General features: G+C 39.6%; 1 protein-coding gene and 1 pseudogene across 3 annotated transcripts in view; one reads left to right on the forward strand and one right to left on the reverse strand.

The window, feature by feature from the left end:
* Nucleotides 1-22,808, forward strand: part of Kiaa1217 (KIAA1217 ortholog) — an 812,359-nt gene that overhangs the window by 94,564 nt on the left and 694,987 nt on the right. The gene's annotated exons all lie outside the window — the stretch shown is intronic.
* LOC142849083 (dual specificity protein kinase CLK3 pseudogene) lies at nucleotides 6,213-7,568 on the reverse strand (annotated as a pseudogene).

The raw sequence follows: 22,808 nt of genomic DNA on the forward strand, positions 1-22,808 counted from the left end.
CAGAGAAAGGGAGAAAGAACCTGAACTTGGGGTATATTTAAGAAATAGAATGGGCAAGTGTTTCCTTAGGAGATTCATAGGTAAATGTGTTAGACTTTTTATCATTATGCCAAACTCCTGAGTGACACAGTTTACAGAGAAGACAGATTTATTTCAGCTCATGATTTAAGAAGTTCCAGTTCATAGTTGACTGGATCAATTGCTTATATACCTGTAGTAGGCAGAACCTGGTAAATATGGGGAAACTACATGGAAAATGAAAGCTCACTTCATGGCAAGTGGGGGAGGGAAGGAGAGGGAAAAGGGCAGGAGGGGAAGGGAAGAGAAGGGAAGGGAAGGGAAGGGAAGGGAAGGGAAGGGAAGGGAAGGGAAGGGAAGGGAAGGGAAGGGAAGGGAAGAGCAAAGGCCTCAGTCATGCCTATCCTCAACCAGGCCCCACCTTCTGATAACTCATTCACCTACAAAGCCATGCATGGATTAACCTGTTGATAAAATTAGCATCCCTTCAAGAGCACCTCTCAATAAATGTAAAGACCAAGTCTTCAACACATATGCCCTTAGAGGAGACCTGCATAGTCAACCCATAACAGTACATTAATATGTGGAATGATAGCTTTGAAAATGAAGAGTTAGAAAATCAGGATTCATCAGAGGACTTGAGAAGGGCATGTTGTATCGATGATGCTTTTGATGCAGGCTGAAAGGTAAAGAGTGGCTTTGGAGAGAGCGGAGTATTCAGTTTACGGTACCCTAAGCTGAAGGTGTCACTTAGACATCCAGGCATAGGTACACAGTGGAAAATGGAAAAAGAAGCCAGAGCTGTACCCCAACCTTCACACACACCCCGATTCCCCAAAGTACACATGCACTGAAGCATGTGAATGCTGGTTACCATTGCACACAAAATGAATGGCTCTCCTGGTTTTCTTTCTGCTGCTGTGATAGACACCATGACCAAAAGCAGCTTTGGAGGAAAGGGTTTGTTTGGTTCACAATTCCAGGCTACAATCCATCGTGAGGGAAGGAAAGTCAGGAATGGGAGTAGAAGCCATGGAAGAGGGCTGCATACTGGCTTTGCTCCTGGCTTGCTATTTTATTTAGACTTGACCCACTTGCCTAGGGATAGCACCGCCCTCGATGGGCTGGGCTCTCCTGCATAAATTATGATCTACAGAAATGCCAACAGGTCAATCTAATCCAGGCAGTTCTTCAATTGAGTTTTTCTCTGCCCATATGGATTCTAGCTTGTAACAAGTTGAGAATAAAAACTAACCAGAACAATGATTAACAGTAATTACCCCTTGAACTAAATGGACTAAATAATTATGTTAATTCAAGAATTGAAGCAATTTATCCCAGACTCTCCATTCAAGATTTTTAAGGTCTCACATCAAACAAGGCTTCAGGGTGATTAGATTCATCATCTGAAAGCATCACATTAAATATCGGATAAATCAGCATGTTCATCCTTTGATGTAGCTCTTTTGTACAGCCAGGCATTTCCAGCACAGACTCTCTTCTCTGCTGGTCAGTGCCTTCATTCTGGATTTTATATATTCTTAATTTAAGCCATTTCAGGTTGAAGCTTTGTTAACGTCTATAACCATAAAACATAATTATCCCACAGGCTTGTCAGATAATGTTATGAAAGCATCATTGAATCAAAATGACTTTCACTGAGTCATATAAAGAGCTCCAATGGTTTCTTTCTTCTAAATGATTTAATAAATTATAGGGCAGGTCATGTTCAGAAAAGAATCAAATACTAAGTGTAGAGATTATGTTGGATCCCTGTTCCAGTTCTCTTGAGACTGTTGGTGACGCTGAACAGTCTTCCTCAAAGATTAATTCAAATCATATCTCTCGAGTCTGTGTTCCTGACAGCCCAAGGCTGAGTCTCATGCCTTGAATGCTCCTCCAAAGGACACGCTAACAATGCACCTTCTAATTTTATTCCTTCTTGAGGAACTTGCCAATGCTAAGTAAGTGAACTTTGGGAAATAATTGGGAATGCATTTATTTGAATTTTTATCAGTTGTAGTGTTCTATGCCTGATTCATTGCTGTTTTGTTCACTTATCCATTCCATTTTTTCATAAAATTCCCTCATGTTTAGTTCTTTTTTGAGATGATAAACATATATGCTGTAAGAGCTATAATTGGCTATACATATTACCTGATACTGCTTATCAACAAATTATTCATAATAATGTGATACAATTTAAAAATATATTTTATAAATAAAGTTACTAGAAAGATGCAGTAGAATGAGTATATTGAATGGATGACTTCATAGTCTTTGTATTTTTTATAGATAACATCTATTTTTGAAGACTCTTCAATTAGCATATTATTCCTGTATTTGGAAAATGGTTACCTATATTATTTTAGACACACAAAAAGGAAATGAGTGTTTGAGGACATGAGTGACAAGACCCCAACATGTCACATGAAGACCATATATATGAGTGCTCATATACTTATCACAAGTAAAAGAAGGCAAGGAAAATGTAAAAATGGAGCTCACAGTCCAGCTTTGTCAGCTTTGCGATGAAGTATGTCTGCTCGGGGAGCATGGACTAGGAAGCAGGAGGGGAGCAAAGCAGACATCACATTGGCTTCCTCTGGTCTTAAAGCTGGAAGCACAGACAAGCAAGTTCTCAGTTTAAATAATTAAATCTTGGCTATTTGGGCCTGATTGTTGCAGAGGTTCTGAATTCTGGATCTGCCCTTGGTACAATTATAGGTCTTTGTGAAGATTTGGTTTTAGGTGGGCTGGCTTCTTGGAATGTATATAGGAGAAAAAGAGATTAGTTCTTTGTGAAGTTCACTACAGGTGATGGGTTAAAGTGTTTTTGCTCTCTCCCACCCACCCCTGTGAACTCCCCTTCTTCCCTATAAATCCCTTTCTCACTGTCAATGGTCTTGTGCCCTGTAAAGATTTGTCACTTGTATTGTTTAATAGAATGCTGATTGGCCAATAGCTAGGCAGGAAGTATAGGTGGGGAGACTAGAGTAGGAAGATTCTGGGAAGAGGAAAGGCTCAGTCTGCAGTCGTCACCCAGATCAAAAGGAAGCAAGATGAGAATGTCCCACTGATAAAAGGTACCAAGTCACATGGCTAAAACAGAAAATAATTATGGGTTAATTTAAGATGTAAGAATTAGTTATTAAGAAGCCTGAGCTAATAGGGCAACCAGTTTATAATTAATGTAGACCTATGTGTGTTTCTTTGGGACTGAATTGCTGTGGGAGCAGACAGGACTGAACCTGGCATCAACATTTCTATGCTCTTCTTCTTATAGACCTGTGGTTCTCACAGGTTTCCTCCCAATCGATAAGGTAGCTTTACATTTGTTTATCTTCTTTACTGTGCAAAATATTTTCAGTTTAACATAATCTCCATTGTCTATTTTTTTTAAATGGCTGTTGTTTAAAAATCATGATCAAAGGCGGGAGAGATGGCTCAGTGGCTAAATGTGCTTACTGTTCTTCTAGAGAACCCAGTTCAGTGCTTAGCGTACAATATGAGCCAAATTTCACCATATACATAGATGTCTAGTTTTCGTAGGACCACTCTTGGAAGAGATGATCCTTTCTCCACTCAGCACCTTCATCGAAATCATGCATAGCTGTTTTAATTGCTGAAGCTTTTCAGTTTAATTATAATCAGTAAAACTTCAATTTTTTTCTGTCTCTGCATTTTTGTGGCTATTTGTGTTGGTGGTTCCACTTGAATTTTAGGATTTCTATTTCTATCTTTGTGAAGGTGACATGGGAATTGTGATAGGGATATCAGTGAATGTGTTCACAGTTCTGGATCCTATTGGCTTTTGAGCATCACTGGGTTTTCTAACCCATTTCTTTCCATTTGGTCATTTGTATCCAGCATCTGAGACATTGGCTTTCCTTTTTGAGGTTGTCATTGTCTAGCTTTGTGATAGAATGACCCTAGACTCATAAAAATGTCTTTTGAAATAATCTCTTTAATTATTATTTGGAGACGAGTAAGAAGGATTGCTATTAATACTTCAAGTATTTGGTAGAATTCAGTCATGAAGCTATCTGATACTAGATTTACCTTTGTTTGGAAGTATTTGTTACTATTATTATCATCATCATTTTTGTTGTTTAGATCTCTTCATGATTCTAGGTCCACTCTGGCTTTCTGCTTCTGCTTTAATGAGTCCTGGGTGGCTGTGTATTTCTATGAATTTTGTTGTTTTCCTTGGCTCTCTCTCATTAGTAATTGTTGTCCTATAATTACTAATGAGGTCTTCTATATTTCTGTAGCATCTGTTGCAATGTCTCCTTTTTATTTCTGATTTTATTTATTTGTATGTTTGTTCTAATTTTTTCTTTTCTAATTGTTGGGTTTCAGTTAACTTTGAATTTGAATAATAATAGTTTACACAAGGGGTTTAGCAATATGCATAACATTTCTATTGGACCTTTCTATCTATCTATTTATATATTCTTTTCTCATATATTGCATCCCAAGAGCAGTTTTCCCTCCCTCCACTCCTCCCAGTCCCTTCTTCCTGCTTTTTTTCTTCCCCAAATCCACTCCTCTTCCATTTCCCTTCAATAAGGAACAGGCTTCCCAGAAATGTCAACTGAACAAGCTACAATAACATTAGGCACAGACCCTCATAACAGGGCTGCACAAGGCTAACCATTTGGGAGGAAAGGGGTCCTAAGAGCAGGCAAAAGAACCAAAGACAACCTTGCTCCCACTGTTAGGAGTCTCACAAGAATACCAAGCTATTCAACTACAACATAGATGTGGAAGATTAAGTCTAGACAAACATTTGTTTGAAAAAAAGAACAATTCTTACTTCTATTGATCTTTTCTTGATTGTTTCTTATAATTTTTCCAGAAACTGTTTGACTCATTTCAGTTATGACTGTCATTACTTTATTTCTTTTAATTTGGATTTAATTAGTGTTTCTCTTGATAGCTTTTTATAGGTATAATATGGGCTTGAGGGTTTTTTCCCTTAGTGGGATTTCTGTTAGTATAAATTTGTCTCTTAAGCTCTTAAAATTACTTGTTCTTCTTCTTCTATTTGAGTTATTATGCTTTCATTTTTGCACATATAAAGATAGTTTCTAATTTTATTATTTCTTTGACTCGTTGGCTATTTGGAGCATGCAGTATATAAATCTGTAAATTTTCCTTTTATGATCAATTTCTAGTTTAATGGCATTGTGGTTGAATCAGGAACTTGCTAAGATTTAAATCGTCTTAGATTTGTTAAAAACAAATCTCTTTCTTAAAACATGATGAAAGCTGAAGGTGGTTCTCCAGAAGAATGGGTATCCGTGGTATTGAATGGAAGGTCCTCACAATCTCTGTTAGCTTCATTTTGTTAAGTATCCATTAAGTCCAAAGTTTCCTTCTCAACTTTCTATCTGAGTAAGCTTCCTGTTGTTGAAAGTGGGATAATGAAGTCCCCACTATTATGATTTTGCCACTTCTCCTTTCTTTTTATTGATTTTTATTGAGCTCCCCTCCCTGCCTCTCTCCTTCCCCCTTCAACCATTCCCCAAAGTCCCCATGCTCCCAATTTATTCACTTCTCCTTTAAAATTCATTAATGTGTGCTTCATATGTTAAAGATCTGCATAGGGAAACAGTGCCTATTCCAAACTGAAATTCTATCAGTAAAGAAGAGAAAAGGGAAACTGAAGTCAGGCAGACAACTAACAATAATTATACCAAAAACATTTTTGTAGAATGCAAAAATCAATCAGACACAAAAATTGCCTTGAAAAGATTTTTTCTTGCAAAAGAGATTACAGCAAATTTATATGAAACTGCATAGAAACTAGTGAGAATTGGTAGTGTTCATAGGTCTCTATAAAGTGCTTTTAATGGGTAAATAAATGAGCAAATAGAAATATAGGTCACATTTCTTCTTTTTCTTTACAAACAGTAAGAAAATGCTTTATTATAACTTTACAACATACAAATAGCTTGGGTCCAATCTGTGCTTTCTAGCAGCTAGGCACCACACCTCCCCTATCCCTTGCAAGCTTCTTGTCTTCCTTCACATTGCACTGTTCATCAGTTTCTCCAGCTCAGACACCAGTGGGAGAGGCTGGAGAAAAGGGGTCAGCAGCCCAGTCCAGCTCTCCAACTCCTTGTTTGCTGGTCTTCACTTGTCATCTGCTGGGGTTACAGCTGCTGTGGAGAACAGCTCCTCAGGGGTCAGGTCAGCAAAGAAGGGATGTACTGAGCAGGGTTGAATTCTAACATCCTCCTCATCAGGTCAAACAGCTGCACATGTTCTAGGGAGTCCTGGAGCATGTTACTCTTCTGAGGTTTGCTGTTCTCCTTCACATTCCTACAGCCCATTAGAGCTGTTCTCATCCGAAACCAGGCCCCCTTTGTAGAAATAGTTCTGCTTCCTGGTACGCTGGATCATGTGTGATGGGATGGGCCCTAAGATCTTTATCATAACCAAGCGCTCTCTGTTTTCATGGGTCTGGAAGAGTGTAAGGCTATGGTAGGTACTCGAAGAGAATGCACCCAGACATCACAGGGCTGTGCCCAGCCCAGCTCAAGGATCACCTCAGGAGGGAATAGTGATGGGTAGCCACAATGGTGGTGTGCTGTTTGCAGTCAAATGTGGCGCTGCCAATGTCTGCCGCACAGATGCTGGTGTTCTTCCCTGGCTTCTCCTCACAGCTCTTGTGCTCTTTGCAAGGGCTTCAAACATGTTCTCTGGCTTCAAGTCCATGTGTGTCAGCTGGTTCTCATGTAGAAATCAAAGGGCATGGCAGAGCTGTTAGGTCATGTTGCCAAACTTGTGGTATGGGGTAAGGCTGGAAGTTGTTCTCCTTCAGGAACTCAAAATGTTCTTACCAAGGAGCTCAAAGGTGATGCACATAGGACCACAGAAGTTGAACCAGTCAGACATCAGAATACACAGGAACTTATTCTCTTTGTCATTTTTTATTTTCTTAAGAACATTAATTTCTAGACGGGCAGCATCCCAGTAGTTGCACACATAACGAATGATCTTCAGGGCAGTCTGTGACCTCTGGCATGGTCCAAGCACTTCACCACCTTGCTAAAGGTAACTTTGTCCAGGTTCCCCGTGATCTCATATTACTCTTGGAGCCAATTGCGGATGCAGGACACCAGGTATCCATCCTTGTCATTTTCCACACTCTGTCTACTACACTTACTGTTGGCTTCTCGAGGAGACAGTGCTACAAGACCTGGTATGGCGTTTGTGACAGTGGTGGGCCTGCTTACAGGTACAGTATGGCCCCCTCTCTTGTGACCATCTCAGATGTTGGAAAATGTGAAGACCATAACAGATCTCTCCAAAGGATGGACTCTGCTCTTCACACCAATATGCATCGCTGTCCCAGTGTTCGTACTATCTCCGCTGATAGGGTAGGCAGTCATGGCTTCTGGACTGTGATCTCCTTGGGGGAGTCTTCCTTTGGGATGGGTATGGTAGTCGATTTTATGCTCCCAACTGTAAGACCACCTCCTCTTCCAGCAGTAGCTCAGGTATGGGTCTGGCTCTGGGGAATGGTATACATTACAGTGATACAATTAAGTTGCCCAGCAGTGGGCTCAGGCCCACACTTCAAATATCTTTTTTTTTATTGATATTTATTGAGCTCTACATTTTTCTCTGCTCCCCTCCCTGCCTCTCCCTTCTTCCCTTCAATCTTTCCCCAAGGTCCCCATGCTCCCAATTTACTCAGGAGATCTTGTCTTTTTCTACTTCCCATGTAGGTTAGATCTATTTAATTCTCTCTTAGTATCTTCATTGTCTATGTTCTTTGGGATTGGGGTTTGTAGGTTGGCTTTCTTTGCTTTATGTTTAAAAACCACCTATGAGTGAGTACATGTGATAATTGTCTTTCTGTGTCTGGGTTACCTCACTCCAAATAATGTTTTTAGCTTCATCCATTTTCCTGCAAAATTCAAGATGTCGGGTGTTTTTGTTTTGGTTTTCTGAGTACTACATTGTGTAAATGTACCACATTTGCCTTATCCATTCTTTGGTCAAGGGGCATTTAGGTTGTTTCCAGGTCTGGCTATGACAAACAATGTTGCTATGAACATAGTTGAGCACATGTCCTTGTGGCATGATTGAGCATCCTTTGGGTATATACCCAAAAGTGGTATTACTGGATCTTGATGAAAGTTGTTTTCTAATTTTCTGAGAAATCACCACACTGACATCCAAAGGGGTTGTACCAGCTTGCATTTGCACCAGCAATGCAGAAGTGTTCCCTTTTCCCCAAAACCTCTTCAGCATAAGTTGTCATCAGTATTTTTTATCTTGGCCATTCTTACAGGTGTAAGATGGAATCTCAGAGTTGTTTTATTTGCATTTCTCTGATGATTAAGGATGTTGAACATTTCCTTAAGTGTCTTTCAGCCATTTTAGATTCCTCTGTTGAGAGTTCTCTGTTTAGGTCTGTACTCCATTTTTAAAAATTAGATTATGTGTTCTTTTGATGACCAACTTCTTGAGTTCTTTGTATATTTTGGAGATCAGATCTCTGTCTGATGTGGTGTTAATGAAGATCTTTTACCATTCTGTAGGCTGTCATTTTGTCTTGTTGACCTCATCCTTAGCTGTACAGAAGCTTTTCAGTTTCAGGAGGTCCCTTTTATTAATTGTTCTTCTCAGTGTCTGTGCTGGTAGGGTTATATTTAGGAAGTGGTCTCCTGTGCCAATGCATTCAAATGTACTACCCACTTTCTCTTCTATAAGGTTCAGTGTGGCTAGCTTTATGTTGAAGTCTTTGATCCATTTGGACTTGAGTTTTGTGCATGGTGATAGATATGGGCCTATTTTTATTCTTCTACAAGTTGATATCCAGTTGTGCCAGCACCATTTGTTAAATATGCTTTCTTTTTTCCATTTGATATTTTTTGCTTCTTTGTCAAAAATCAGATGTTTGAAGGAGTGTGGGTTAATATTTGGGTCTTCTATTCGGTTCTATTAGTCCTCCTGTCTGTTCTTATGCCAATACCAGGCTGTTTTCAGTACCATAGCTCTATAGTAGAGTTTGAAGTCAGGGATTGTGATGCCTCCAGAAGTTCTTTTATTGTACAGGATTGTTTTGGCTATCCTGGGTTTTTTGCTTTTCCATATGAAGCTGAGTACCGTTCTTTCAAGGTCTTTGAAAAATTTTGCTAGGATTTTGATGGGCATTGCACTGAATCTGTATATTGCATTTGGTAATATTGCCATTTTTACTATGTTAATTTCTTATTAGCGTTCTGGGAAGAAGTGAAGATTTCTGTAGCTGTAAGATTCGAAAATGATATCAACCATACTTGCCACAGGCCTTGAGGAAATGGAAAATTTATATAATAGAGGTAAAAGGCATAATATTAGAAGGAAGGGAGGTTGGAGACAAGAACATTCCAGATAGAGGAGGGATGTAAATCAAAGAATAAAACTCCAAGCTGATTAAATAAACAACTCAGTTTCAATAGCTCACTCTGAGGACTGTTGTGACTCTGTCAGTTTAAACTTCAATTCTTTAGACATACGTTCTTTTAATCTTACTGTGCTTATCTTACCTGTCTCACAATTTTGACCACCACCAAATAACCATTTCTACTTTTCCAAGTCTTACATTTTATTCCATAGTACTCAAGACAATATTAGTTAGAACAGTGACATTTAACTCTCATAACTGCAGCTTTATCCATTTAACTTGGAGACGGGAGTGGAGGCAGGTCTGGCCAGAGAGCTCACAGAGCAGAGAAAAGGACTGAGAAACGTTCACCGTGCTCAGTCAGAGACCGCAGGGAGTGCTGCGATCAGCAGACTCTTTCACATTCTGAAACCCCAACAGGACACAGGCTGATGCTGTGTTTCACAAGAGAGTCTCCAAGGTCTCATTTCCTGTAGAGAAAGAGTATTTTCCAGTCATCAAAGCTTAACCTTTGCCGACCATGACAGCAATCGCCCTGTGCTCCTCACAGGTCTTCTCCAGAGAAGGGTGAAGGTGGCGATGGGAAACAGCAGCCATGTTTTCTGTTTTATAGGCATTTACAAATGTGAAAGTTTAATACCATGATCTTTCCTTTAGGTAGCATTTAATTTTTCTACTTAGATACTCAAATCGGTTTTTGCATCATAAGCAATCCTGCAGAAATTCAAATAGATTGACTTTTCTAACATAGTTAGAAAAACAATATTTTCTCCCCTTTATGTACTATCTCATAATTCTGAGTGCCTGCCAATCTCCTTTGTTCTCTGGGGTGATGTAAAGGAAGGTGTCTCTTGACTTAAGTGGGGGTTAGAGTGACAGCCTCATAAATGCATTATAAGGTGAAAATTTATAAGTCTACAGTTTATTCGAGAGGCTGGAGAGATGGAGAGTGGCTAAGAACCTGTCTGTTCTTCCAGAGGCTCTGAGTTTGGTTCCCTGCACCAGTGTGGGGCAACACATATGGTGCATTCTTCCCCACTACACACAAATAAACATAATCTCTTAAATAAATAAAATCATTCGTGATATTTAAAGTATCAGAAACCATACCTCGACCTAGGCTACTTTAAATTTTCAGTTAGGCATTACAACATGGTACCACATTACACATTACTAAGGGAAAACTATCAAAATGTAGACATCAGAGTGGGTTTTTTTACTGGATGAATATTACATCTGTGCTGTAATAAAACTGCGAAGTTTCAAGTTGAGTGATTTTAAATCAGAGACTATCTATATAGAGTTTGATAAGAGGAAAGACATTTTTTGAAATAGAGGGATATAAAAACCTAAAAGATTAGTGTCATGCGGTTTTAAATAAATATGAGTTATCATCTATGTCTGAAACTAGGCTGGGCATTAGAGACGTAAAACATATAAGTATTCTGACAGCCAGGAGAACCAAGCAGGACCTCACAATGACAGGCCAGGCAAGCAAATACAGTGATGCAGACAAGTTCTCACCCACACTAGAGAGTGAAGGGTGATGCTCGGGAGGAAAGGGCAGAGGCTCACAGATGAAAGGCACCAGGATACCCAGCTGCACTGTAAGTGTCTGTGAGGAGACAAGATTAGCAGAAATCTCTCACATGACCCAAGTGCCAAATCCATGGTTGCATTTGCATAGTGTGTGGCTAATGGCCCTCCCTGTCTGACTTTGCTTCTCTAAATTGATTGCTTAAACAAATAATTGTCAAGCTATTAATCTATTGTAATCCATTTGGTAGGATTATGTGTCGGCTGTTAGAGGTTTATCATTTTGTCCCCAGTAATTCTTCTTTTAAAATATTTTTTATTTGAAAAATATTAAGATCGCTTTCTTAACACTTGTAGGAAGTCCAATAGGAGAAGCACAGGGTTTCTGTGTTGTTGGAGAACCCTTCCTTCCCAGAACTCACAAGCCTGGGACTGCTAAAGAGACTGACCGGCGCCTGGTGGGGGTCGTGCCCTCCGCAAGGTCACCCAGCCTGTTGAGATAAAAGCAGCACTGCTGTCTGAGTTCTAAACCCCATCCACTTCCCTAGCCCAGGCCTACATTTTCCAGAGAAACTCTGCAGGGCTCCGCATGTCCTTTGGCCAGCGTCCACAGTGACATTCTTCTTCGCTTCCCCTCCTCCCTGATATAAAACTTTCAGCTAATTAATGAAGGGTCATGTGATAGATTGTGACAGACTATTTGCCCTCTGATGGGATTTTGATATGTGTTATTGAGAGTGATTAGGTGTGCACATTTCTGGGAGAGTAGTTTCCTGACAGTGCTCATTTGCAGACTGGTTGTTACAGCCAGTGCATGTCAGCAAACTCTCTTGAGTGGGGCTTCTACAGGGCCATGGAGAAACTCAAAAGGGCATAAGATAAAACACCCATATCTTGCCCTCTCATGATTAAAATTCTCAACGACACATTTTAGATATAGCTATCGGATTATTTCTATTCTCAAGATTTTATTTGAGGCTTCAGATGGTCTTAGGGCTCAGTGACCTTCAAAGATGAGCTGCAGGTCACAAAGGACCATTTTTATAAGTCTCTCTGCTGTGTGAAAGGGTCACTGTACTCTCCATTATCAATGTAAGACAAATCCCCCTTCACATCTCTATTTTTCTTAATAAAACTTTGAGGACAAATGGGAATTTTTTTCTTATCTCTTTTTCTCTGGTTGTTAAACACATGCAGAAGAGAGTGGGTTATTTTAGTTTCTATATCCTTATTCCAATGGGCCAAGGTACGTCGTGAATATTAGAGGGTTGTGATTATTTTTCTTTAATATTTATTTATTCTGTCACAATTTCCATGCATATATTACATGAACTTTGATGATAATCTTCCCATTATTATCTCTTATCTTTTCTCCCTGCCCACCAAGCAAGCCCCCCCCCCACATTCATGACTTTTCTTATGGCTCGCTGAATTTAATTAGTGTTGCTTGCGTGAGCATGACTAGTTGTTATTAGCTGAGGCTGCTGGTTCTTACAGCACTGGCAACTTTTGATTTTCTTTCTGACAGGATCTCATGTGTCCCGTGCTGACCTTGAAATCACCACATAGCCACAGAGGACCTTAGATTTCTGATCCCCCTTTCTCTACCTTTCAAGTGCTGGAATTCCACTATAGATTGCCACGTTTAGTATATGCAGTCCTAGGGAGTCGTTCTCAGGATTTGTGCATGCTAGGCAAGCACTCTGCCCACTCAGCTACACTGTCAACCCACAACTTTTGACTTTCTATCATCATCTTTGAAGAAGGAGATCCTGATTTGGGAGGGAGGAGTTGGAGATAGGAGAACTTGGAGGAGGGAAGGGCAGAAGTAATGATGAGCTCATGTATGAAAACAATAAAATGAAACTTAGAATATTTTTAAAGAAGAAAGAAGTAAGTAGAAGAAAGCTCAAAGCTACACAAAATGGAGAGAATATAATAACCCCCATGTACATATCTCTTAGCCTTGACAACCAACAATGTATGGCCTGCCTTCAAATTCTACCTATTCCCTCTGGCTGTATTACACTGTATTCTTTTGCAACAAATTACAGATGTAGAGAATTTTAAAAAGTGGGGGCAGGAGTTGATGCTAACAAAACCCAACATTATCATAACTATAAAGAGTTAAATTCCTAGCCATCAGTTTATCCAGTTAGTCCTCCAGGTTTGTGAACACTGGTTCACAGGGAGAGTACCACTTTTTAGTAAAAGAGAGTTTTGCCATGGGGTGCTCTAGGAATTTCTGGGAATTGTCCACCAAAATGTAAAACTGCATCACCAGAAATATGGGAAAATACATCTTTTGTTGTTGAGTTTTACAAGGTGATTGATGATCATATCACGGTATCAATGGTGTTATCAAAGGTGAATATCATAATGAGGGTTAGGATTATAGTGGCCAACTTCAGCAATGCTGTATTGTTCTTTCACGCAATAAAGCTGATTTTTCACTTTTGTTATCCAGAGACTGACCTAATGCAGGGTAATTTATGTTTCCAATCTTGTATATAGGAAGCCTGCTACCAGACTTTCTTTTGATTTGTAATTTGAGCCTCACCTAAACCACATTCTATCTGGGGAAAATATCAATGTCCGTGGAAGACTTCACAACCTTCCTCTCTAAAAGGGATAAATGCCTTAGAAACAAATTAAATGGAAGCTGTCTTTAAGTGATCATTTTATGATATGTTTTATCTGTGCAAACCAGGACACTGGAGGGCCAAACAAACACTGAACTGTCCAGTGGGGTCAGGAAAAGTACGAACCTTCTCACTCTCTGCTGCAGCAGTTCTAGAATGACTGCATGTGCATCATGCTTCCATAACCAACCTGTGCCTTAGGTGCCTACAGAAAACTGCTATTTAAAACTACAGTAGTTGGCTGGGCTGTGGTGGCGCATGCCTTTAATCCCAGCACTCAGGAGGCAGAGGCAGGCAGATCTCTGTGAGTTCAAGACCAGCCTGGTCTACAAGAGCTAGTTCCAGTACAGACTCCAAAACCACAGAGAACACCTGTCTCGAAAAACCAAAAAAAAAAAAAAAAAAAGAAAAGAAAACTGCATTGGTGCTTCAGTATGCTGATGTATGACTCTAATCCAGTACGCAGGAGAGTGAGGCAAGAAGATTGTGAGTTCAAGGCCAACCTAAGTTACACAGTGAGGAGAGAGAGAGGAGAAAGAGAGAGAGAGAGCGAAAGAGAGAGAGAGAGAGAGAGAGGAAATGAGGACTGGAAAAATGATTAGGCTCACAATCAAAACATACCAGAAAAAGAAAAGAAACAGATTTAGAGGGAGTTCTTCTGTACTGTGAAGGATATATTATAACAATAAATAGATCTAGACAATTATTAATAAAATATTGCCTCATTTTTATCTTTGTAACCATACTTTTGTTCTACAGAATCCTTTCTCATTAGTGACTTGTTTTGTGTCTGAGACATGGGTCATTCTGGTTTTCATATGGACTTACAGTATGTGTGTAAGTTTAGTTATTTTACAGGAATTTTGGCTTCCTGTGTGGGAGGAAGGATAATATTGACCAAGAAAGGTCATTTATACTCCTGATCTCAGGAAAGGGGTGAGTACAGGGGTGTGGAGAGTTTTCTTATAGTTATTGGTTGTGTGATTTATTTCCTTCATTCTCATGGTCACTGTGGCCACAGGAGAACCGCACCAAAGTCAGGAGATCCTGGAGACCTTCCTTCCACTCATGCTTAAGCAGCTGCAGATGGCATCGTTAGGCGACCCCAAGTAGCAGCAAATATGCCTGGTACATTTGCCTATGGCTCACCAAGTCCATGACTCTAACACTTAATGGCCAAGGGTGTCTATGTGATCCCAGAAGGAATATTTCTGTATGTGTCTTCCTTCATCTTTCCATCCTCCTTTTTTCCCATTTATGACATTTATTCTTCGTGGATAGTTTTCACTATGGAAACACAAGAAACCATCAGCTACATTCAGGCATACTGACCATGTTCTTAGCAACAATGCCTTGGCCATCACTCTGCTGCATGAAACATGCTGAAAGTTGCTAACCGTGTACAGTGTTGCACACAAACTGTCTGTGCAGTGCTGCTGTGCTCACCACTGCAGTTTTCTCTCCTTGACTTGCCTCCCAAGCAGGGAACAGACAACACCAAGCCGTACCTTGAGTTGCTGATGCAAATCCAACAGGGGTAATTTAGTCTTCTCTCTGGAAAAGCACTTTAAGAGCAGAGAAAATGATTTCGTTTGGACCTTCCATCCCATAGCTCAAATGAAGGGAAATGAATTTTTAATAGTCATTCATCAAGAGTATTTTGACTATTGTTTTGAAATCATTGCTTTTCAAAGTCTGTAACAGCTGGGTAAGATGAAATGAGTGGACTTTCAAATCCTCTTCAATCTGAACCCTCACACAGCAAAAGAGCAGACATTTTAGATCTTCTGAACGTTCACTCCTAAGTTGTTTTTATTTACTGTTCATTTAGAGATAATAGTGCAAAGAACAAGGCTGTGCCATCTCAACTCTTGCCAGATTCCTCCTTGAAGTGTTCATCTGTCCACTGTCCTTCTGAGCTGATTGTGATTGCTTACTTCATTGTCACTGCTCAGAAGGAATTCAGTGTTTGGGGAAATACCTTTATGCTTATGGAGTATGTTTACTTTGGGTCTAAGAATCATCGTGCAATGACTGGACTGATAAGCTAGGTTGGTTAGGAGGGAAGCCAATACAGCTGTTTAACTTTCCACCTACGTCTAAGAGCAAAGGACTACTAAGACTACTCATGTTCTCTAAGGGAGAACAGTCCTCAGGCCTTTGCTTATAAAAGCAGAAAACGCTGTTTGCTTGTGGTTTCATTTAGCTGACAAAACTGCAATAATCCGTTTTCAGAGGGACTTTATATTTGTTAACAGCTGTGAGCATTTCATGTCAGTGAAGACTGTTCTATGTTAATTACAACACAGCTTGGCCAATGGCTTAGGTGTATTCCTACCTAGCTCTTATCTTTTAAATTAACCCATTTCTATTAATCTGTGTATTGCTATGAGGCTGTGGCTTACCAGAAAGTTTCTAGCAACTTTCTCCTTCAGCAGTTACATAGAATCTACCTGACTCTGCCTCCTTTCTCCCTACATTTGGTTTAATTTTCCCTACCTAGCTCTATTCTGCCCTGCCATAGGCCAAAGTAGTTTCTTTATTAACTAATGGTAATAAATCACAGGATACAAAGGGAAATCCCACATCCAATTTCATGTGTAGTACAAGCTTTGGGTTTTATTTGGTCACATTTCAGAACAAAATTTTAGGTTTCCTGAACATCTCTATTCTGTATGTTAGGGAAATGGCCTTGGCTCTAAGGGATCCAAGCAGACATGGTAATGGTTTTTAGGCATGAGATATTAGCCACTAAGCTAGGTAGGCATCTTTAAAGACAAACACTTATATTTAGTTTGTTTGGTTTTTTGTTTGTTCACTTCTGTTTACTTTAAAAATATTTACTAATTCCTTGAGATTTTCATGAATGTATTTTGATAATATTTACCTTCAACTCCCCCCCCAGCTGCTCCAAGATCTAATCCCTTCTAGACAACCCAATTCTAACTTCATTTATTAATAGTTTTATTTTATTTTCAACTGTTTTTAAATAACCCATCAAGTCCACTTTTGCTGCCCATGTGCTGGAGTGTGTCTTGGTTGTGGGGCCATATATTGAAGTGTGGTCCATGTACCAGGGGTACTCCCATAAAAATAAACAAACAAACAAACAAACCTGACTTTCTATGTCTTTCAGAAGTCATCAACTATCAACAGCTCCTCAGCTGGAGGGGGTTCTTGAATTCTTTTCTTTCCCATGCTAGAACGTTGGCTGATTTGATCTTTTGCGGAACTTGCTCAAGCAACCACAGCTAGAGTGAGTTTATGAATACAGGGATCCAGCCCTTTCCAGAAGACCCTGGACAATTTCCACCTATTAACAAACTTCAATGTGTCTTTTATTTTCTTCAGTTAAAGCATCATGGTACAGACTGAGCATGTTCAGAGGCACCCTGGTTCAGCATTTAACTTTACCCTGTGTTCCATGCCCTGAAATGCATCTATTGTCTTTCTTCTTGAACCATGTCCTCAACTGAACATTCTCAGAAATAAACTGCTAAAGTACTTTCATATAAGGATATGCATAGGTTTCCTTTGGAAACAGCTCACTCCTATTAGTTTCTTTATTCTTACTTACTGGTTGCACTTACTTTGGCTTTGTGGTCACCAAGAGGCGAGTCCATTGCGTTCGTTCAGTCATAGAGGTATTGGGCCTGTGCCTTGGCATGATGTTATAGCTGCCTCTGTTGAAAACTGATATGTCTCATGCACCCTGGAAACTATTTTATTGTCCATTATCTAACTACAGCCACCTAAAGATATTGCTAATGTTGAGAATAGAATGCTACACTTTTAAGAAATTAAACAACTTGTTCAAATACATATAGCTAATCTGTCTAATTCCAAAGAATGCTTCACATCAAAATTTAGTCTCTGTTTTTCTGAGATAGAAAACAAGTATAGATTACACAAAAGCTTGAACATCATGTGTCCTTGGCCTCATGAATTGCTGAAGGAGATTCAGACTTAAATGTGACCTGATAGAGGATCCTTAGAGTTTCTGCTATCTGCAAAATTCTGAGAGTTTATTAATTCAGTTCTATAGCCATAGGTTAAACAGGATGCTCTTCAATTCATTCCTTTATTAATTGCTTGATCTTTTCCTTATAATAATGGTCTCTGTATGATGTGAAAGACAATTCACCAAAGAAAGGAATCAGAATTTGAAGAGGAGAAGGAGCCCTAAGGTCTGAGAACCAGCATTCCACATTCTATATCACATGTCAGGTGATAATAACATCTGCCAAAACCAAGGGAGAACACAAACCTCTGCTGTGCGGGAGGTATAGCATAGAACCTTCTAATCCTTTAAGGGGTATAGTACTTAAAGCAAACAAACACACACAAAAATAGAGGCAGGAGGAAGCATCACAGCAGTCATGTGCTGAGTGCTTATCCAGGGCCACCTGTTCTCATCACCCATAAGATTTGATTGGGAAAGGAGCTATCAACCCTTGGAGCCTATAATCCTTCAGGGTATTTTTTAAAGACAATTCAAAACATAGTGATAGTTGAGCAGGTAAATGTGCTTTTCAGGCAAGCCTGGTGGCTTGAATTCTGTCACAGGAAACCACACAGTCACAGGAGAGGTGGCTCCCAGCAGCTGTCGTCTGATCTCCACATGTAGTACATGTGTGTCCAAATGCTGCTATCTCCACCTCTCTCCCTCTGACTTCCCCTCTCCTGTACGAAATGAAATGAACAAGACATATGTCCTAAAAATGTAGATCTAAAGACGCTAAATCCCACTTTATTTTAACATTTTTTTTTCTAGGAACCAAATAAAAAATCTTCAGAGTAGCATTAGTGAAAGGCTACCTAAAGGTCCTCAGGTATCTCATGAAAACATTTGACTCCTTTGGACTCAGAAATGGGCAAAAAATGTTGTCACAGAAGCCTCTCCTTGTATTTCTTTATACCCCAACATCTAACAACAAACTCTTAGTAGACAGTGTCCTGTGTAGGATATATTTTGGCTGGAGTGTGTAGTCCCTTGGAAGGAGGAATAAGAGAAGATGCCGGAGGAAGAAGTACTAGACCACAAAGGTCTTTTGTATTAGTTTTCTAGGGCTGCTTTAATAATATACCACACTGTAGGATAGAAAGTAGAGACATACTGTCTCATAGTTCTCACAGGTACACAGTCAAGATGGCCTCTCAGGGTGCTATTGTCTCTCTTAGCTTCTGGCATGCTGACCATCTTTGATCATTCTAGTTTTCCTTTATAGTCCTACAGTTGTTTTTCTGTGCCCCTGTTTAACTCTTCTGTAAGAGTGCTAGTTATGTTAGATTGGGGTCCACCCAAACGACCTCATTTGAACTCAACTGCCTCTAAAGACATATCTCTAAACAACGTCAAATTCTGAGGTACTGGCGGTTAGCTTTCAACTTTAAAAATTTTGGGAGGAAATATTTCATTCCCAACAAACTTTATAAACCAGCAATAAAGTGTAGGCTTTGAAATCGGGATTTTTATTAGGATCGTGCAAAATAATATTTATGAAAACACATCACAAACTGTGAAGGACAACACAGATGGATGCCGTTCCTATTGTAATTGCAAGGCATTTTATCATGGCTCAGTCTGTTCCAGGATTCCTCTGCTCTGAGAGTATTGCAGATCAGGCTATGGTCGTAGGAAGCATGGAGACATTAAAATGTTTTTGCCATCACCGGGTTATGAGGAAAGAAAAAAATCCTGGCTACCTTTAGCAGATCCTTTATGATTCAGGACCAACTACTGTGATTCTGATTTTCATAGGGAATTTCTGTAGAATTCTTGTGACTTATGAAGACTCACAGTTGTGTTTAAAAGGCCAGTGGGTGAACATAAGAAGGAGGAAGGATCTGTTGAAAGACCCATCACAGCTGGCATTTCGCTTCAGGGAATTCGAGGCCCCTCCACCCTTTCTGGAAACTCAGATTTAAACTACAGAAAAGTTTTATGCATATGTTAGCCCTCCAAGAAATGCCTTCCTAGGATATAAACAGGACGAGTTCTAAAGTAATTTCTTTCTCTTTGTTTAATGTATTTTTGACTGCAATTTTGTTTGTGTTGAGATCACCATCGGGCTCCTTCAAAATGTCTTGATTGCTTCATTATCTATTTACAGCACATGAAAATCCCTACCCTACTCGCTCACATCTTCTCAACAATAGAGGATCTAAACTCATTTAAACAACGGGGAGAGCATCCGTAAAACAGAACAAGTAGCCTAACAGGCAACAGAGCACTAATCCATACTGTATGGATTTGTTCTTCTGTTTATGTATGTAATGGATTTATTTTTCAGTGGATTCAAGGTGTTCCACAAAAGATCACAAATTACATCAAGATCAAATAAAAAAAGATACAGGAGCAAGGAGAAAACATACCTGACAACATTATCACACAAGGGACAGGTGGAAGATTTTGAAATGCTGAAGCTGATCATCATACAGTGCTCAACTTCTCAGGGCCCACACTCTCCCTGAGACACCTCGTCTCTGTGAGACACTCTGATATGTTTTCTGAGTCCTTTCCTGCTAAGATTTCCCCTATAGAAGTCCCTAAAGAGGAAAATATATGATAACAGACATTGTCATCACTTCCCCATGTGGTTGGACTTTGTATCAACCCTTGATGAAGGTCAGTGGCATTCAGTCTGATTAAAAAGCTGCAGAAGTAGGGACTCTTGTTAGCACTACTTACAGATCCAGAGCTTAAGGCTTCTGAAAATAAGTAAGGTCACTCAGTTAATAAGTGGCAGCATCAGATATAAGCTCCAGCAATCTAAGTTTGGATTGGCCTGAACCACCTTAAAGACCTGCCCATGTTAAAGCTCTTCAGTAACCTTATCAAAATTATTAAACTGTGTCTCAAGAAAAACAGGCAATCAGACATAAAACCACATGCACTTGCTAATTTTATAGTGTTCACATATTCCCTGAAGTTCTTCCTAATAAATGAAGAACACCAGCTGTGAGGACTGAAGAAGCCAATGTCACTCAAACATTTTTTGGATATAGTTCTCCCCTGAGGGTTTTGTAAGAAGAAGAAATCCACAAGCCCTAGCTTAAGGCAGACGACTGGATATATACTTGGAAGGACTCAGGTAATGACAGACATCCCATGAGCCTGCATACCATTCAAGGCTAGTGCCTTCTCAGGAAACCTAAGGACGCTCACTCAGTGTGGAGTCACTCTCTACTCATATTGTGAAGTAGTCAAGGATGTCTGCAGAAATTTCTGTGCCTGCTTCAAAACATAAATGAGTGATGAGGGCCCTGGTTTTCGTTGTTGTTTTGCTTTGCTTTTACCTACAGTCACTTACTCAAGAAATATTATTCTAGTCCCACACAACAACATTAATGCCCAGCCATAATGTTATCTATGTTAGCTATTTTGTTTGTTTGAGGCAAGGTCTCACTATGTAGCCTAGAGTGACTGAGAACTCCCAATCTCCCACTTCACTCTCCTGAGTGGTGGGATTGTATAGTTGAAACAATATACTCACATAGTTGTTAACCAGTTTTCTGGTGACATGAATTTGGCAATTTATAATCTGGATATCTGATTAGATTGCCATGCTGAGTCCAGTTGATTCATCAAGTCACTAAATGCTGGGAGACAACTGACAGCTCTGGTGGTTGCAATGGACACTGTCCTTTGCTACCATTTCTGCCCTTCCCAGAAGCAATGCTGTCTATCTAAATCCTGTATTCTAAGTAGACGTGGTGGGTATGCACAACTTCAATCCCAGCACACAATCTCAAGACCAGCCCAAAGTATAAAATGAGGCTTTGTCTCAAGTCACAACAAAATAGAAACTATTATAAATAATGACAACAAAAATATCTAGAAATCTTTTCAGAATGAAAACAAGTTCACACAAAAAAATTAATTTCTTAATGGCCTGAAATCCAATCAAACGGCAGTGTGAGGGTATGGCTCAAGCGAAACGATGTGGGCTGGAAATCTATCACAGTACTCGAAAATGTTAGAACACAAGGCAAGCTACTGTTTTGGTTTTTGAAGCAAATTCTGGATAAGCAACAGTAACCATGAATGAGTACTGAACCCATAGTATTTTCCAAAAGCAATAACACTGGTAGAAACTAACAGTGTGGCAAACACAGTTTGACGATCTTTGCACACATAAGTTATACCGCATACCTCATGAGGTCAGTGATATTATCATTTTCAGTTTGTAGACAAAGGAATCCATTCTCTTTTCACACATTATATTCCAAAACTCTCTACCAAGTAATGGAGAGTGCTTCCTGCATAGAAAGATGGACTATGGTTAACTCACTGACCTAAGAAGTCAGAGGGCGTGAAGGAATAATCACTGAGGTTACAAGAGATGCTTATCAGAAGAGTGAGCTCGTAATTGGAGGTACTTATGGTTCTCATAAAACATGAGATGGACTCAGAAAACTCAGGTTGTGGTATCCTAGCACCAACCAGATTCCTTTTTAAGCTTGAGACCTGCATTTTCTGAACTGTTTGAATATCCAATGGATTAAATTGATTTCACCCCCTTACTGAGACACTGCCCTCATGAAAGTAGATTCCCTGCTGGGGTTCAATTTACTCGCAGAGGTGGCCCACAAACCATGAATGGTCAAGTCAAGGGTATAAGGACACAGCCCCCTTGTCAGTCTAGGCCATCTCCAAAGACCACCTGATTCCAGCATCTCACAAATTGTCTGAGAATCAGCCAGTATCTGCCTTATTGCTATTGCATTGCCCTCACAGGAGACTGGGATAAAAAGTGTCACACAGGGACTTGCTCCTGAGACAGAGTGTGTCACACAGACATGTTTTACCATACAGTCTACTTGTCAAGGAAGCTGATCATGACACCTGTTTCCGTATTTTTCATTCCAATTTTCAATCAGTAAAAGACTGTCCTTATTTCATAAAAAAGGTCTAAAATTGCCTCTTAATGTTTAGATTTGTCTTTGTTTTTCCTAATTTCTTTGATGAGGGAAATACCTTAAGTTATGTCAATAAAACTATGAACATGCTTTGATGTTGTACAGTGGATTTGTTTAGGCACACAACACAGGCAGTGACCATACAATAACATAGATCTAAAGGAATGTATATGATTATATCAAATGAAAATGATTATATGTAGATTAATAAAGGTAGTGGTTAAACATAGGAAATATTAATTAAACAAAGACATTAATTGATATGAAAATATAATCAGTAT

The sequence above is a fragment of the Microtus pennsylvanicus genome, chromosome 4 (assembly GCF_037038515.1).
Source record: "Microtus pennsylvanicus isolate mMicPen1 chromosome 4, mMicPen1.hap1, whole genome shotgun sequence".
Classification (NCBI taxonomy): Eukaryota; Metazoa; Chordata; class Mammalia; order Rodentia; family Cricetidae; genus Microtus; species Microtus pennsylvanicus.